This window comes from Erinaceus europaeus, chromosome 10 (assembly GCF_950295315.1).
Source record: "Erinaceus europaeus chromosome 10, mEriEur2.1, whole genome shotgun sequence".
In the NCBI taxonomy this organism is placed as follows: Eukaryota; Metazoa; Chordata; class Mammalia; order Eulipotyphla; family Erinaceidae; genus Erinaceus; species Erinaceus europaeus.
In genome coordinates this window covers 17,689,211-17,703,761 of record NC_080171.1, presented here as the reverse complement: position 1 = coordinate 17,703,761, position 14,551 = coordinate 17,689,211, and the positions used below count along the sequence as shown (strand labels likewise).

General features: G+C 43.6%; 1 protein-coding gene across 4 annotated transcripts in view; it reads left to right on the top strand.

Moving 5' to 3' along the window:
- Positions 1–14,551, top strand: part of RUSC2 (RUN and SH3 domain containing 2) — a 77,827-nt gene that overhangs the window by 14,727 nt on the left and 48,549 nt on the right. The window lies entirely within an intron of this gene.

Genomic DNA, 14,551 nt, shown 5'->3' with positions numbered 1-14,551 from the left:
AGAACGCTTTCTTCCTCCCCTTCTCTTTCTTCCTCTGGTAAGCCAATAATGTGTATATTGTTTCTTTTGAAGTCATCCCATAGGACTCTGTTGTTGTTTTCAGCATCTCTTAATCTCTTTTTGAGATCTCTTACTTCTTTTTTAGTTGTCTCTAATTCATCCTCAATCTTGCTAATTCTGTCTTCAGCCTCATTGATTCTATTCTCTCTGCCTTCTACTGCTGTCTGGAGTTCATCTATTTTGTTGCCCTGCTCTGCTACTGTTTTAGCTTGTTCAGCTAGTTGCCTTCTTAGCTCAGCGATTTCAGCTTTCAGCTCTCTAATAACCATGAGATAATTAGAATTTTCTTCCATATTCTCATTTGTTGTTCCTGCATTTCTGATTACAATTTTTTCAAATTCTTTACTCACTCCTGTTATTATTTTGTTAGCTAATGTTTGGATGTTGAACTCGTTGTTTTGTGCTTCACCCTCTGGAGGACTTTTAGCTGGGCTCTTGTCCTGGTTCGAGTCTCCAATATTTTTTCTTGTTGTTTTAACCATTTTATATAAGTTAACAGTTTTTCAATCCCTGAGTTGGAGTTCAGTAGTGTAAAAGCCTTTTTTGTTTTTCCCTGTAGGCTGCGGGAGCCTGAGGGCTTTTAAACTATCAATAGGCTTCTTAGCTTAATCACTGACTCCTGACCAAGAGATAAAGCAGGGTGTGGCAGAGATAATCCAGTGGTTATGCAAAGAGACTTTCACAGCCCCTCAGCTGTGCCACCGAGGTATAGGTCTTCTCCTGAGTTTCCCGGTTAGATCTCTGTCCCCTGGTGTCCCTCCCTGTTGCTGCTCCAGATTCTGAGGGTAGTAGCAATGGAGACTCAGAGTTGCACTTGGTGAGTCTCTGGGGAGTCCTTTCCTCCCTTCAGCTGTCCCCTTGTTGGTGGAGCAGACTGGAGGTGGTGTCTCCACTGACAAACTGTCGAACTGTTAGCAGTCACTTAATCTCTCCTTAGGCCCCTCTCTCCTCTCTGTCACCAGCCACGCGTGTTTGTACTCATGGGTGATTTACTGGGTTCCTGTGGTCATTCTAGTCCTGTCTTGTTTCGGTCCGGGTGGTCTCCTTTGGTATTCCTATAGAGGGGAAGCTTCATGAACAGTGGAGCAGGTCTGCAGGTGTCTCTCTCTCTCTCCCCCTCTCTGTCTCCCTTTATCAATTTCTGTCTGAGAAGTGGCCTGGGCCAGTGGGACACTGTGGAGCAGGTCAGGGCTGAAAGCAGGAGTCAGTTCTGGGCTCACAGGCTGTCCTGTCTCTTTGCCCCTTGGAGCTGCACTCCCTTTTCTTTCCTTCCTCCCTTTCCCCTCTCCTTCCTTTCTTTCTTTTTGCCGTATTTTAAGGAGAGCCACTCTGGATTTTCTTTCAACTCTCTTGTGATAGCAGTTCTTTCTTGCCACCCAGTCTTCCACACACATCACTCCTGCCTGGAATGTTATTCCTCACTCTCTGGTTTAATTTCCCCTCGGTAACTTTCAAGGTTGAATTTATGTCATTTGCCAGAGATGACTTCCCTGACCTCTTAATCAAGTCCTTAATCTTAACTGAATCTTCTTAATGCTACATTTTGTATTTAAAGATTTATTTTATTTATTCCTTTAGACAAAGATAGAGACAGAGGCCAGAGCAGCACTCTGACATATGCAGTGCCAGATATCGAACCTAGAACCTCATTTCCAAGGTCAAAATTCTGTCACTGCACGACTTCTTAGACCAGGAATTTTGCACTTTATATCTCTGTGGAATTTTCTGCCTTCCTTCACTAGTATGGAAACTCCATTAAGATAGGGATAAAATCTCTTTGTTTCCCATTGTATTCCTAATAATATTCTCAATCCATGGCCCATAGGAACCTCCACCCAAAGACTGACTGAGTAATCTTGAAAGAAGTGTTGAAGGAAGGCCTAAAATTAGAGCACTGACTGTAGGAATTAGGAGAAAGGATAGAGATTTTTATGAAACACAAGTTACGGGGCTAGTGGGGGGGTCACATAGTGTGCTTGTCTGAAGTAATTGGGCCTTTTAAGGAAAATCTTGTCAGTCCTGAATGCGTGTGGAGGACTGTTCTTCCCAGTGATCTGAGGACAGCGATCACTTGAGGTGGTCAGGGACCTGAATTCACTGTGCTCACTGGGTGAGAAATTCCTGATTCACCGATAACTAGCAATTCACTGTCACCTTTCTGTGTTTTCTCTTGGGATATCTCCTGGGACAGAGCCACTTTATAACCTACCAGGAACAAAGAAGAGGGCCGTGGAGAAAGGTTACGGAATTTGAGGTAGTATGTCAGTATCAAGTTTCCTGATTGTAAATTGAACAGTAATGTACTCCCAGGACTTTTTTTTTTTTGGGGGGGGGCGGTAAAGTTGAATCCTACTCATCAGAGGCAACATGGAGAACACAGCAGTAATACAGCCTCAGGCTGAGGAGGTGCACGGGGGTAGGGCACCAGAGTTGCATGCCTGAGGCCCCATAAATCACCAGTTCAGTCCCCCGTGCCACCATATTCCAGAGCTGAGCAGCACCTCCTCTCCTGCTCTCTCCTCCCCTCTCCTCCTCTCCCTTTCTCTTCTCGTTCTCTCTCTTTCATGAAGATAAATAATAACATTTTTAAAAATTGGTAGTAGAGTCTCAAAAGATAATAAGAGGGATTTAAATTTAAAAAAAAAGAAATTTCAGGTTCACATTTATTTTTGGTGCCAATTCTTGAACCCTCATTAAATACTATTCATTGTACTAGGCATTTGTTATATCTTCTAACTCCCACTACCACTCTAGAAGAGTCATATTAGTAACCCCAGGTGAAAAAGCTCAGGGGTCCAGGTTCAGTGCCCCACACCACCATAAGCCAGAGCTAATCAGTGCTCTGGTAAGAAACAAAATAACAAAACCAAGGAGAATTGGTCCTTAAGAACAGCATGATTTATTTCTCTATGCTGGCCAGAAAACAAAAGCAAATGGCTTAGTGCTAGAAAAAGAAAATTGTGGTCCTATTTCTTCACTGTAAACAACAGCCATTTGTTAGCTGAAGTGACTTCTTAGGTCTTAAAGTGTGGAAGGTAAGTAGGGACTACATTTCAGCAAAATGAATGGCACTGAAAATGAAACTTGGCTATGTGATAGGAGGTCCTTGACAGAGCCTAGTAACACCTTCAAGGACCAGAGCTTCTAGTTCAATTACAAATAACTTCCGTAGCCATTACATTATAAACTGGTCCCTAGTTAATCAGTTAATTGACCTCCTTGGACACGGCTGACTTTTATGGATTATCTGTCTTGTTTTTGAAGGCAGCACATTCCAAGACCTGCTTAATAAATCGTATGCTCATAGCTATTTAATTGCTTCTTTAGGCTCTGTAGATAAGCCACAAGCTCCATGGAGGCAGTCTTCAGGTCTGTTTTGCTCACAAAATATAGTGTAGTGCCTGACACTTCGTAGCTTCCCAGTTACTGTTATTGATTGATCCCTGTAGTCTCTGGGTAAAACTTGGCATCAGATGTTTTGCAAAGAAATTCCTTCATAATGGTCCAGGAGGTGGCGCAGTGGATAAAGCACTGGGTTCGCAAGCATGAGGTCCTGAGTTCAGTCCCTGGCAACACATGTACCAGAGTCATGTCTGGTTCTTTCTCTCTTTCCTCCTCTATCTTTCTCATTAATAAATAAATAAAATCTTTAAAATAAGAAAGAAATTCCTCCATATAGCTACCTAAAGAAAGGGGAGAAGCTCTTCCGGAGTCCTGTTTATAAGCTTCTGGCTTCAGCTGTTAGAGTTCTTAGGTCCTGCCTCCACTGGGTGCCCCCCCCCCCCCCCCAGCACTGAGATCAACTGGATCTGGTTTTGGCAGTGGAGTATGTCCTTGTCCCAAGATTTTAACCATAAGTGAATCATGCTATTTCCTGTCCCCAGGGAGTTCATTGGCTACTCAGCTAAGGGTCAGTAGGAACCCAGTTACTACTCTCTGCTGGGCCCTCTGCTCGTCTGCCTACCACTGGCTCCAAATAGATGACCAAGCAGGAAATTCCAAGCCCTTTTCCTGAAACTCTGAACAGTTTGAAGAATCTCTCCAGCTGGAGTTGGAAAAGATCCCAGCAAAGAAAGCCAGGTTTTATGTAACCTTCTAGACTGCCCTTTTTTAGGAAAAAAACAAACTGTCTCTCAGCTGGACTTTTTGAGACACTTCCTGCATTCTTTCCTGGATGCTCAGCCGCCTCCTTGGAAGCCACTAGTGGGACAAGTTGAAGATTAGTGAGGTTAAGAGAGGAGAAATGTCTGATTCGGGCTGGGACATACTGTTCTGGTTCTCATGTTGCAGCTCCTATTAGCAGTGGAGAGCGGGTTAGTGGTGCTGGGTGTACAGAGAATTCCAGGAGAGGAGTTAGCCCGGGAAGCATTCACTCACCCTTCGTGTTCCAGAAGCCGCCACCCGCTGGCTCCTCTTATCCTCTCAGCACCCCACAACTCCCAAGGAGGATGAAAGCTCGCTGTGTAAATGTGTTCACAACTATAATGAACCAAATTCTGCTCTAGGGAAAGATGTTTTTGGTGAAGACTCCATTTCTCCTTAGTTTAGTCTGATGAGCGTTTTAAGCATTTGCAAGCCTAGTTCTGGGCTAGGTTAAGTGACTACACAGATGGACAAGATCTTATCCTTAGCATGCAACCAAGAAGAAAGGATAAAGTGTCTGTGAATACTTATTATAATACACTTCCTTGCTTTTCAGGCCCTTGGGCTTTATGGGAGTGGTGCATACTTAACTCTTGAAGGTAACCACCAGGTTCACGTCCACCTTCAAACTAGCGTACTGACTGACTCAAGACATAAATACAACAACATTTCCCCTCTTTTGAGTATGACCTGAATTTCAATTATTTATTAACTAAATAATGACTAAATAGCTAAGCCATTTTAACTAAGTTATTCATGAAGGAAAGAAACTAGTACCAGTTCCAAGAGTACTCTCATCTTGTCTCTATTCCACATATTTCTCAAGCTAATATAAAATGTAGGGAAATTGTGAGGATGTGGTAGAGCCTGGCAAGGCTTGAGCTGAGAGGTGTGTCTATCCTGTTAGTCTCTCTCTCTCTCTACCAAGAGGGTGAGCGAGGGGGACATGGGAACCCCAAAGGATTGCCACGTCATATCAGATTTCCTGCCTCACAAAGCACCCTGCATATTTCTGCCTCCAGGAGCCCAGCATTCCGTAAAGCATTAAACCAGCTCCCCCTGTTCCACCCTGCATTCCTTGACATTATGGCCCGTCCTTTTATTATCTACATAATCACTCTTCTGCTTTGTCTAACAAATTGCTTAAGGCCTCCACCCTATTTCCCCCACCTATTCTGCTCATTTAATACATTCTTTTTCTACCCTCAAGCCTGGAGGGTATTACTAATCCTACGAAGGAAGTCTCTACCTTTTTCACCTTTCTCCGCTCCTTTCCTAACCATGTATGGTATTGTCAAGCCACTTCTGTTTCCTACTTGTTTCTTCCGTGTTCCGACCTGGAGGAGCGCGCATGCAGACCTGGAGGCTGACTGGGCCATTGTGGTTTGCGCCATGTGGCTTAACCAGGTGTGCTACCGCTGGACTCTGGGGCACTCAGATGAATAGAGATTTGAATTGCCTTGCTGCCACAAGCTTGGTTCCTGGGTTATCTCTCGCTCTCGCACGCGCGTCCCTAGCCCGACAATAAGGCATTTTAAAACTTTGAATGCAACCTCAGTCTTTCCACATAACAAACAGCTTTCATAGTGACTTGTAATTTTCTCCTTAAGGTATCTGTAAATTTTGCTGCTTCTCTGAAATAAGGTGTTAGGCCCGTATGCTTTTATGGGCTATCAGTGATTAGGCCACATATCTTCTCTGATGATGAGGTGAGTCCTGGGCTTCCAGATTTGTGAAGATCTTAGATGACCCAAAAGATTCCATGAGTCCATTTACTGTTAGAAAAATCAGATTAAAAAATAACTAAATAGGGAGTCAGGCAGTAGCACAGCGGGTTAAGTGCAGGTGGCGCAAAGCGCAAGTACCTGGGTAAGGATCCCAGTTCGAGCCTCCGACTCCCCACCTGCAGGGGAGTCACTTCACAAGCAGTGAAACAGGTCTGCAGGTGTCTGTCTTTCTCTCCCCCTCTCTGTCTTCCCTCCTCTCTCTATTTCTCTCTGTCCTATCTAATGACAGCAACAACAACAATAATAATAACCACAACAATGATAAAACAACAAGGGCAACAAAAGGGGAAAAAAATGGTCTCCAGGAGCAGTGGATTCGTGGTGCAGGCACCAAGCCCCAACAATAACCTTGGAGGCAAAAATAAAATATAATAATAATAATAATTAAATAAACAAGTAAATAAAAACTCAGAGACAAAAAGAAAACGTATGTATTTTAAAAATTGGATATTATGAATTATACTTTTTAAGTTGCATTTTTAAAAAGCATTTATTTATAATCTTGTTAATCATTATTAAATCACTAATAAAAATTTAAAAAAGGGGGGCTGGGTGGTGGTGCACCTGGTTGAGTGCACATGTTACAGTGTGCAAGGACCCAGGTTTGAGCCTCTGGTCCCACCTGCAGGGGGAAAGCTTCACAAGTGGTGAAGCAGGGCTACAGGTGTCTCTCTGTCTCTTTCTCTCTCTGTCTCCCCCTTCCTCTCAATTATTGGCTGTCTCTATTAAATAAAGATTAAATTTGTTTAATTCTTAAAAAGAATTTATTTGTTTGTGTATATTTGTGTGTGTGTGTGAGAGAGAGAGAAAGAGAGAGAGAGAAATACCACTCTGGCATATGGGATGCTGGGAACTGAACTTGGGTCTCACATTTGAGAGTCCAAGTCTTTCTTTACCCACTGTACCACCTCCCAGGCCCCACAACATTTTTCTGTGTTTGCTTTGTGGAGTATTTCCTTGCATAGAAATACTCTACACATTCAGCACCACTATCCAGTTCATGATTTATTTAATCAAATCTCTGTGAGATAGCATTTAGATACTTTATTTATTTATGTATTCATAATTTGTTTATCATCCCTGAGACTTTGTCACTCCTGGATGACTTTTTTCAAATAAGACAGACAACACAGAGAGAGAAAAAAGGGGGGGGGCAGCAGGTGGCAAAGTGATAAAAGCTTTGGACTCTCAGGTATGAGGTCCTGAGTTTGATCCCCTGCAGCACATGTACCAGAGTGATATCTGGTTCTTTCTCTCTCCTCCTGACTGGCAGGAGTGGTGGATTCAGCGTGCAAGCACCAAGCCCTAGTGGTAACCGTGGTTGCAATTAAAAACAAATAAAAGAAATGTCAGCTAACAGTTCTGCTGTAACTCAGTCGTATAACCACACCCATCTCCAAGGAAGGATGAAATGGAGAACTTTACTTTTTTTAAATCTTTTTTATAACTTTTTTATATTTATTTATTCCCCTTTATTGCCCTTGTTGTTTTATTGTTGTAGTTATTATTGTTGTTGGATAGGACAGAGAGAAATGGAGAGAGGAGGGGAAGACAGAGAGGGGGAGAGAAAGATAGACACCTGCAGACCTGCTTCACTGCTTGTGAAGCGACTTTCCTGCAGGTAGGGAGCCGGGGGCTCAAACCAGGATTCTTACGCCGGTCCTTGAGCTTTGTGCCACCTGCGCTTAACCGGCTGCACTGCCACCCGACTCCCGAAATGGAGAATTTTAACTGGGCAGCAGTATGCCCACCTAGATATCATGGTTGTGTTCATTTGAAAGAGAAAAGGAGAATGGACATTTGGTTGGCAACTAACACTCCAGGGAGAGGGGAGGTGGGGAACTACAGTCTAGCCAGCTTGTTTACAAGGTAGCATACATGACAGGTGAAAAGAAATTTGACTGTTGGGGAGATTCAACCTGTTAAAATCATCTTTATTCTTATTATAAAGAATAAACAGGCTCAAATAAGGTACCAACCTTCATGTGAATATAACTATTTATTTCAGCTGAATTACTACCATGCAAAATTGTCATGCTTCTAAATTTAAGTCCCTTGTTTTTCATTAATATTCAGACCAACAGATCATGGCTATTTAGAAGAAAGGATAATCAGGACCTATATTAAAGCATATGCTTGTTGTTCTTCTCCTTCAAGGATATCAGCATTGTATTACAGAGGAAAAAGCAAGGGCTTCAGAGTCTAAGCCCAACTCCCATTACCTTCTAGTTCTGAGACTTTGGATCTCAGATCGCCTCAGCTGCAAAACAGAGATAATAATACCCACTTTGCAGGGTTATTATGAAGATTTGAAATGCATTTATGACAAACTTTTAGCAAAGGGGGTACATAGTAGATAATGAATAGCTGCTGTTATGTGTTTAAAAATATTTATTAGAGAGAGAGAGAAAGAGGGGAAAAAGAGAATGAACCAAGCATCACTCTGGCGTACTCGAAGCTGGGGATTGAATTTAGGACCTCATGTTTGAGAGTCCAGTGCTTTATCCACTGGACCACCTCCCATACCCACCATTAACATATGTATTAGTGTTTAGATGTACATCATTCATTTCCTTCTAGTCTGTGGTACACAGGAAAGCATGACTCCAGCTGTTCCTAACTCTTTGCACGTTGCTCTTGGGTTGTTTCTTTTCTTTTCTTTTTTTTTAAATTTATTTTCCCTTTCATTGCCCTTGTTGTTTTTCATTGTTATTGTAGTTATTGATGTCATTGTTGTTGGATAGGACAGAGAGAAATGGAGAGAGGAGGAGAAGACAGAGAGGGGGAGAGAAAGATAGACACCTGCAGACCTGCTTCACCATCTGTGAAGCGACTCCCCTGCAGGTGGGGAGCCGGGGACTCGAACCGGGATCCTTATGCTGGTCCTTGTGCTTTGCACCACCTGCGCTTAACCCGTTGTGCTACCGCCCGACTCCCTCTTGGGTTGTTTCTATAGGAGCTTAGTCCCTATTTACAAAGTTTATAACTCCTTGTTGTAGAACCTAGATTCAGTCTTTGTATAAAATTAACTTATCCTGCCCTTAAGCCATTCATCATATTTACTATATTTATACCTATCTGACTGTTGACTGTTTCTTGCTGTCCACAACCATACCACATAGATGTGTAAAGCAGCATCCAGCCCGAGAACATTTACAGCTAAAATCTAATAATCCTTTGATCTGACCCTGCCAAGGCAACCACAGGCAAAACACAAAAATCAATAAATCTAGGAGCGATTTTCATATCATTAAGTGCTCATTTTTTACGTTGATAATTTTGTATGGTCCGTGAATGAGGTTATATGTATCAAAACATGCCTTGGCAGAAAAAGGTTTCCTCACTCCTGATGTAAAGGGTTTAAGGAGCTGAAAGGGAATTGGAGCCTGAGTCCATTCAGGTAGGGACTCAGAAGCCTGGATAGTATTATTAAACAAAAAATAGAAGATAAAGACTACTGTCTCTGGCTGAACTCCAGAATGAAGATGCAATAAGTTAAATTCCACAGATATTTTTAAACATTTCATATGAGGGGAATTAGCCAGTCTGTCTGCCCTAACATAAATAAACTCAAGTTCTTTCTTCACATTCCTCACTGGCCCCTCACTGGGGAGCTGCCTCTGGAATACTTCCCTCAGCCCTGTGGTGAAAGGAAATAAAATCTCTAAACAGGTCTCACAGAGTCAGATTTTGAGATGCAGACCTTGAATCGAGATGTTTAAGGTCAGGGATAGAAGTCAGCACCGTATGGCCCAGGTCCAGGGAGCCAATTCCTTTGTGTACGGCGCTGCTTCACTGCTCACAGACCCCCTGTACAGCTGCTCCCATGTGATGGCCAGGGGCTGGAACCCATGCCCTCACACGTGGTAAGGTGTGCTCAGGGCTGGGGCAGATTCATACAGCCTACAGAGAATAGTTTTTATACCTTTAAAAAAAAATTCTAAGCTCTTCTTTTAATAAATTCAGAATAAACAATGCATTACTGTTCAACTATACTTTTTTTGTCTTTTCACTCGTAACAAAATTATGTTGTATTTTACAACAAATGGCAGCTTAGACTTGATGAAAGTCAGTATCTGCATAATAAATGAAAGCTAGATTTCCCAAATAAAATGCAGAGACTGGGGCCAGGCAGTGGCGCACCTGGTTAAGCGCACACATTACAGTGCACAAGGACGCAGGTTCAAGCCCCTGGTCCCCACCTGCAGGGAGAAAGCTTCATGAGTGGTTCAGCAGTGCTGCAGGTGTCTCTCTGCCTCGCTTCCTCTCTATTTCCATCTCCCCTCTCAATTTCTCTCTATCTCTATCCAATAATAAATAAATAAAAATATAAAAAGGGATTGGGGGGGAACGTGGCAAAATGAGCCACGAAACCCAAGTGTTTACTCTGTGTCCATTTGCAGGTAGTATGTTGAGTGGAGGGTGGGTCTCACCAGGAACAGCAGGATACTGGAGTATCTGTTTTAAATCCTGGGGTGGGCGATTGCAGAAAAACAAGTGTCAGCGTGAGTAGATTTTTATTTCTCCTCTGAGGAGCTGGCAAGCTAATCCCTCACTGAAGAATTGCTAGACTAGAAAGGTGTTAGGTTTCGAATACACTCTCTCCTGTGTTCTGAGCAGTGGAACACCTTCGTTCACGCTGCTATCTGCCTTTCAGGATAAGTCCAGTCTGGAAGTCCTGATGCTGCAGGCCCAGGCATTAGGGGAGAATTGGGGTCTGTAGATGGAGCAAGGGGGTGAGCGGAGGATTTCCTCTTGCTTTCTCTATTAAATATCGGTGGAGGGAAAGACCTGCATCTGAGTAAGCATAGTCTAGCTGCTTCAGCTGCTCCTCGGACCAGAGGCTGGTGTTAGGGGCCTGAAAGAAAGGAGCTGGCCAGGCCAACTTCCCAGCATGCCTCCATGACCTGGGAGACCTGATGTCACTCCTCTTGCTGCTCATTACTTTACCTGCTTGCCAGCTAAAGCGAGCGCCTTACCATAAGTGGGGGCCCAGGGTTGGAGCCCTGGCACCACATGGGCGTACCATGACACCAGACGAAGCTTCACAGATAGTGGAGTACTGCTGTGACACCTCTACCTTTCTCTTTCTCATTCTCTTTCTCTTTCTTTCTCTACAATGAAAATAGTGAAGTTGGCCTTGAGAGTAATGGAATCACACCTGCACAAAACCCAAGTACCGCTGAAAAGCAAAACAAAATGGAGTCAGCAAGATAACTCACCTGGATAGTACATCTCTGTCGTGCATGCAACCCGGCTCTGAACGCAGCCCTCGCCACACTGGGCACGGGGTGGGGGCAGGCTTTTGTGTTGTGATGCCTTCCATCTCTCTCTCCCACCCCTCTTGTGGGTGGGCTGTCGTTCTGTTACAGTGAAACCCTGACAGCAACAAAATTTTAACTGTTTGTTTTTTATTTTATGAGTGATTTATTTATTTATTTATTTTATGAGTGAGTTAATATTGATTTATAAAATTATAAGATAATGGGCATAATTCCACACCGTTCCTACCACCAGAGTCCTGTATCCCCCATTCCCTCCACTGGAAACTGCAATAGTTCTCCCAAGATCATAGACATGGGTTGACTGTTATTTCTATAACTATTGATTTTTTTTATATTTGCCTATTTTTTTTCCCTATGGTACTGCCTTCTCTTCCTTTCTAAGTCACACTTATACTTGTTACTACTTCTAAAAGTCCTTCCTTTTTTCCTCTCCTCTCTCCAGGTCTTGATGGAATGGGAGTTCAAAGCCCTCTGGTCACCTTCCCCTAACATTTCTCCCCCTCTGAGAGTGTGGACCAAAATCCTTTTTTTAAAAAATGTCTTTTTGATTTTATTTATTTATTTTACCAGAGGGGGATTGAACCTTGGACTTTGGAGCATGAGAGTCTCTTAGCATAACCATTATGTTATCTATCCCACAAAATTCTTTTTTAATGCATTTTTATTAAATTTATTTATTTAATAAATAAGTAAAGACAGGCAGAAATTGAGAGGGAGGCGCAGGTAGAGAGGGAGACAGACACCTGCAGCCCTGCTTCATCACTTGCGAAGCTTTTCCCCTGCAGGTGGGGAAAAGTCCCCTGCAGGACTGGGGGCTTGAACTGGGGTCCTTGCACATTATAATGTGTGCTCAACCAGGTGCACCACTGCCCGGCCCCTGGACCAAAATTCTTTATTAGGTGAACAAAAACAATTACGTATACTTTCTTTGCGACAATACCATGAAGATGATATACTGAGCTCATTGTCCATGTGGTAAAACCAAAGCTTTGAGGAAACAAGTATCTGCCCCCAAGTGACCCTCAAATCAGAGGAAAAGCCAAGAATGAAGGTGGTGTTCCTGCCCGTGGGCGTTCAGCCACTGTCTTAGGCATTTGGGTAGCTTCCAGGTGGAACTGAGCTCAAATCCCGTATCGCTAGTCATCAAATCTGGTTGTTTCTGAAGAAGCATTGTTGTTCTGATGACCCAATGGATATGCCTTGAATGGCAGGGGGAAACGTATTAAATGAGTGGTTCACCAACCTGCCTTCCTGCCAGCACCCTGGCTCCTCAAGACGTTGGCATGTTATGTCATTGATCATGTTGGTTATGAGTCAGCCACAGGCAGGAAGATGTTGGCGTCACTTACTGTGCGCTTGGCTGCTGGGCACTTGAGCATTCCTACCTGGTGTGTGGTAGATTTTTGTCATTCCAGCAGTCTGCTGTGCACACAGCCCCTCAGTAGGCCAGTCTGCATCTATTTACATCAGCTGTCCAGCTGTCAGCCGCCTCACTCTCCTGTCTGCCTGGCGGCCAAGATGAGCTTGTTGGTGAGAGCTGCCTTTCAGGGAGTTAAGTGCGATACGCGCAGAGCTCCAGATACTGCGGTCACAGTGCCAATCCCATGACCCCAGTCTCTAGAATAAAGAGAGATTTTCAGGGGGTGGGGGAGATAGCACAGTGGTTATGCAAAAGACTTTCATGCCTGAATTTCTGAGGTCCCAAGTTCAATTCCCAGTACCACCATAATCTGGAACTGAGCAGTGTTCTGATTAAAGAGAGAGACAGAATGGCTTTCAGGAAATATTTTCTGGCTTCTGCTGAGGACTGGCTACTTAGTGTCATGTCTAGGAAATAACTTCTGAAGTTCTGGCCAAATAAATTTTCAAGGGATTTGGTATATATGCTAAAAAACAAAACAACTGTAGGCAGATCAGTTAAGAGCCAGCCTAACCAACCTTTATTTCAAATACCTGACAAAACATTCCCAGGGCCAGGTGGTGGCGCACCTGGTTGAGCACACATGTTGCAGTGCTCAAGGAACTGGGTTTGAGCCCCTGGTCCCCACCTGCAGGGGGAAAGCTCTGTGAGTGGTGAAGCAGGGCTGCAGGTGTCTCTCTGTCTCTTTCCCTCTCTGTCTCCCCCTTCCTCTTGATTTCTGACTGTCTCTATCCAATAAATAAATAAAGATAATTAAAAAAAATTAAAAACAGTCCCTGATGGGATTTTTTTCTTTGTCTTAGTGTGAGCATTCACTGTAGTAATATGGGACTTGTGACTGACAATGCGGAATTTCTGAGTAGTTGAATAAAAGTCCTTCCTTGATTTTATTCAGATCATTTCAGTGCACCCAGTGTGTGTGTGTGTGTGTGTGTGTGTGTGTGTGTGTGTTTGCACACGCACACACAGCCTTCCAAAGCAATATCTTAGGTCTCCTATCCAGGCCCTGCCTGACTCAGGAGAATGCTATCAACAACAGCCTTCAGTTACGGTGCAGCTGGTCTAGAGATTTGGGACTAGACAACTGGGCATATGACAGCTCTCTTTGTTCCCTGTTAATAGTGAACTGTCTTCAAAAGACTCATTCCCTCCAGAATCCATTTCAGCAACCTGGAGAAGCCTGAGGCCAATCCTATAGAAGGAAGATGCCCTAGATTTGGGAAGTAACCAGTAGAACTTGATACTGACGCCAGAGTATAAAAATAAACACCTCCTACAGTGCTGTCTTAATCCATTGGCATCAGAGTTGCTATTATTAACCTGTAGGCCTCACAGGCAGCTGTGATGGGCAGACAGCGGCCTGGACAGATCTATCAAGCCAGCTTGGGATCAGACTGTTTCTTTCCTACTTCTACTGGGATCTGATCTTGGGCCCCAGGAGAAGCACCACTAGTCTGGGGACATGTTCTGTGACAGGTAATCCTAGAGATGGATTAGAATCTTCAGTTGGGAGAACCTTAGGCTGTCAGGAACAGCCTGCCAGTCCAGAGTATGGTAGCACAAGGCAGCTACTTCATTCATAGTGCAGAGGGAGAAAAAGGGAAGATGACTTTCTTTCTGTTTCCTGTGGTTAGTTTATCAGAGGCTTTGTTTAGGTTTTCTGGGAAATTGAGGAAAAACTTGGCTGATTATCTGCCAGAGACAGAATAGTGATATTGGTGACCATGGCTGTCACTACCTCACACTTTGCATGTAATAGTTAATTCTGTCACAGCTTTTGAGGGAAAATGGCAGTATTGCAAATGGACAAACTAAAGTTTAGTGAGATTGGGTGACTCCTCATACCCCCAGCTGGC